The sequence below is a fragment of the Arachis ipaensis genome, chromosome B7 (genome assembly GCF_059453495.1).
Source record: "Arachis ipaensis isolate K30076 ecotype BB chromosome B7, ASM5945349v1, whole genome shotgun sequence".
NCBI lineage: Eukaryota > Viridiplantae > Streptophyta > Magnoliopsida > Fabales > Fabaceae > Arachis > Arachis ipaensis.
In genome coordinates, this window is record NC_142442.1 from 36,495,732 (window position 1) to 36,500,628 (window position 4,897).

Consider the following 4,897-nt stretch of genomic DNA (forward strand, 5'->3'; position numbering starts at 1 on the left):
AATTATCTTGTATTTTATACTAATTCAGGATAAATATTTGTTAATTGATTATTTTGGTTTACCTATTCTTGAATGTTATTTACCTTCTCTTAAATTTTGTTTTGTTTTGTTTTGTTTTGTATACAGGAAAAATTTATTATTATCATTATTATAATTCATGATCAATGTGAATTATTAACTTTATTTTAATTTTCAATACACCTTATATTATTGCAATTGTCAATTTTATTATTATTATTAGTAAAAGAAAAGAAAGAAGAGCAGATCTGAAAGACATAAACTTCAACAAGAACACGAGTTTCAAACACAGATCTAAAAAGATGCAAGCTTCAATAATAATAAAACAGTAGCGGTGACAACGCAAAACAAAGTAGAAGCACAATGAGACTATGTAAAACAAGCGGTAGCAAGATAAAACAAACAAAGCGGCACAAAAAAAGATTGAACAGAAAGACAAAAAATGACTTTACACAGAAATAGAGCAGAGCAGTGCGAGAATAAAAAAAGATTGAACGAGACTGATGATGCTGGGTGTATATGTAAGAGCTAAACACGAAGGAGACAAAAATTAAGACTGAGACATGATTGAGAGTTAGATGCAAAAAATTCTAAATGAGAGGATATTTGTCTTTTTCTATTAATTTAATCTTAATTTGATGATAAAAAATTTAAAAAATAAAAAATTTTAAAAATTGTTGATTAAAAAGATTGTCTCTGAATATTTCATTGTGGAAAAATTGAAAATGAATAAGTAGCATATATAAGTCATAAAATCAAGAGTAATATGAGACATAGTAGGCAGCTACATGGTGTATGTGTTACCTTGAGGTTGTTCATGACTGCAAAAGTTGAGTTAGTTCTCATGACCAAATATTTAAAGAAAGAGAAACTAGGACGACACCATACAAAATCACTAATAAACCTGCATCAGAAGCAAAAGTAATAAAGAAAAAAAGCATTATTATTCAAAACAAGCTCATGATAAGGATGTAACCAAAATTTTTAATTAACTTCTATGTTCGAATCTAGTAATTAGCAACAATACTCATCTCATCGGCAACAAAAATTTAAAAGAAAAAAAAGTTCAACAATTATTATTGAAAATTTATAAAATCACAACATTTCAACAAGTATTTTCAACAATTACTCATGACCAATCATTTTTTACAGCACTTACATCAACAAACACATTACCATTCTTAAGACATCAGAATCAAGGACAATATGCAAATATTTAATGTTCAAGATGCACATATGCAGACTTAGATGGCATAGACAAACATTAATAAATCAACTACACCTCACAAGATCCTATAACGATGAACTATAAATATTTCCCAAACTACGACAACATAATATTTGATTGAAATAAAATAATATATTTAATTTGTATAAATATTTCTAATAGAGGTGTTTGAAAACGGTTTGCTAGAATCAAACCTTATCAAAGTACTCGTGTTTCATTTTAAACCAAGAGTAGAGCGCATATTGTGATAGTAATATTCATCATTATTTAGCAGCTTAATATGTAGAAGATACTTATCACTAGCATAAAAATTCTGAGACATTCTTCCCCTGACTGATGAAATAAAATAAAAATTAAATACATTGGTGCTAAGTACCAACTCCATTATTCTCAACTCCGCATATCCATGGCCTCTATAGAGAGACGTTGTTGTCATTTGTTCTAATCTCAGATAAATAATTTATTCTATCTAAAAATTATACTGTCCTACTCAGTATTCATCCTTTATGCCAGAGTTCTTGGAGTAACAATAGTGTAGGATTAAAAAGAAAAGAAAAAAAATTCAATTGGAACCATAAATTCACTTCTCGGCATTGCTGATAAAACTATAAATATTTCCCAATAGTCAATGAAATAATAAGTAAAAGAAGGAAGAATCTTTTAATATGAATATATTATTAATTTCAGGAAAACTAATATGTTAATAACACATTCGAATAGTACAGGGGTCTCTGCGTATATAATCCCAATATATATGTTTGCAAGAAATATAACTGATAATAACAAGAAGCACAGAAAAAAAAATTCAACGCATTTTACTGCCTTAGTATATGTGATGATGAGCACATACATAATTGAAATATTTATATATTTATAATCCGTTCTAGGTTGATAACTTCAAAACAAATTTCTTTCCAGATTCAGGTTTTTTCATGAAATGTCCCAATATTCAGATTAGTAACAAATAAAAAAAATATTACATGAGTAATCTCAGAGTCAAATTATCAAACAGGTTGCACACATGAGAAAAGAAAAAAAACTTACTTGAAATACTCAATGGAGTGAGTAAGTGAGTGAGTGATGACACGAAGAGCGGACACACCAGATCCGTAGAAGCTGGCGATTCGCGAATCTAGGGAGGGCTTTGAGGCTTCCACAACGATGACACGAACGGCGAGGGGTTTGAGGCTTCGAGACAAGCTCCACGAACAACCCAATAGACGGCAATGACGGACGGTGGCCAAAGCGCGGCTGATGCCCAACTTCACGGGTTGGAGCAAGGCGACGTCGGACGGTGGGCTTCAAAGCTGGTGATTGACAAAAGAGGGGAGGAGGGTGCGTGGCTGGCTAGGAGAGAGGGTTTGGCTGCTAGGTTATCTTCTTTTTTTTCCTAGGTTATTAAGAACTTACGAGGGAATGGGGAATTTGGGAGGGGGGCGTCGTTTTGGGTTTAGGGATTTAAAAAAAATAAAAAATGTAGATTTTCGGAGGGAGAAACGACGCCGTTTTGGATAGAGTTTAAAAAAAATAATGAAAAAACCGTCCCTTTAGGCGACTCCTAATAACCGTGACCATAGGTATTCTATGGTCACCCTTTTTAAAAAAATTGTGACCATAGACTCCTTTAGGTCACTCCCAAAAATCGTGACCGTAAACCTTTTTAAGTCACCCTATTTTGAAAAATCATGACCATATACCCTTTTTTGTCACTGTAAAAAACTGTGACCATAGACCCTTTTAGACTACCTCCTAAAATTATGACCAAAGACCCCTTTAGGTCATCCTCCAAAATCGTGACCATAAATCCTTTTAGGTCATCATTTTTTAAAAAACTGTGACTATAAATCTTTTTTGGTCACCAAAAAAAAACTGTGATCATAGATTCGTTTAGATCATTTCCAAAACTATGACTATAAACCCGTTTAGATTATCCTTTTTTTAAATACTGTGATCACAATTTTTTTGTCATCATAAAAAATCATAACTATAGAAGTGGCCAAAAATACCGGATCTCATTCTCAAGGCTAACAAATAGAAAACATGTTGCCAATTATTATATATACATGTAATTGCTTGTAATTTCAAGTTGGTCATTTATCGGATTAGAATTGTGGCTGTAAATTAAACTGCCTAAGCATGTGGTTGATTTTTTATTTATTTTTTATATATATATTCATGTGGTTGGTTGTAGAATTAGGCTAGTTTTTTTTTTTTCTGAATTACAGTATATTTGTGATTAAAACATACTAATTTATTAGCTGTCCGAATTAAATACAACATTGTTAACTTATTAGTCTGGCTGATACCTTATCGATCACTACAATTTAATTAGACAATATTTCATTGACCAAAAACAAAAAGAAAAAAAGAAAGAAAGAAAGAAGAAGCAGCACGTATCATTAGTTCTCCAATTTAGCTTCGGCATTTCTCAAACATATATAGAAGCACTAAAGACAAAAATGTAGTTAAATTAAACAAGAAAATAAAATCTTCAGAATCTGATTAATTATAAAGCATTATAAATTATTACACTTGATTGTTGATCTGATTTTGTTCCTTCACAGAGATATAACTGAAATTATTTTGGATAATCTTTTTTTCCAGAAAGGGAGAGTTGCAATTATTGCATTATCTGGTAAGCCAATGATCAGTGAGATTTTTCTAACACAAATTCATTCTTATTTAAAAATAATTAAGGTAGTAAGAATTATTAATCCATACATGTTATGGTCTTGATTAATGTGTGTGCATGAGAAAATCTGAAAGATTAGGCCGTTGTTGATCTTAGTTATTTATTTTTAGAAGAATAAATTATTATTTTAATCTTTAAAATTTAGGTTGAATTTTAATTTTATGTTTAATATTTTAAATATTTTATTTTTATTTTAAAATTTTTTAAATGGATTCAATATTGTCCTAGCGTTAAATTTAACGCAAATAGTTAATAGAGTGAGTGTTGTATACACTAACGTTACTGTTAACTCATACTTTTTCTATATATTAGAACAATATAACCAAAACTTTTTTATAACAATTATTCTTTTCAATCTGGTTCTTGTAATAAATAAATCTCAAATCTTATTAATTAACCATTAATACTCTAGAATCAAAGAAAAAACTTTTTTATTGGTGATTATTGGTGGATTGATTTTAGTTACATACTGAAATTAAATATTATTAATTCTTTATTATGCTAATTGTTCATGTCAAATTTAATGTTGAGACAATATTAAGTTCTTTTAAATTTTTTTAAAATTAAAATAGGACAATTAAAAAGTTAAAAAATTAAATTAAAATTTAATCCCAACATATATTAGGAATTAAAAAATAATTTTATCCTAATCCTAAAAATAAAATAATTAAAAAATTGATAAAATTGTTATAACTGTGAGGAATTTCATTAGCAGACATGAGATTATTATATATTTAAACGTATTATTATATATCTATTTTAATATCTTATTTTTATTAAGTTTTTGCAAACAATTTAATTGTTGACTTGTGTCCATGTACGTCTAAGGTCAATACTCCATATAGAGATAAGGTTGTGCAGTAGAGTAAATAAAAACATGAGAAGTATTTTGGATGTGACACGTGTTATATATATTGAGTAATTTGCCCTTTTTTAACACTATCAATAATAAATAGTAA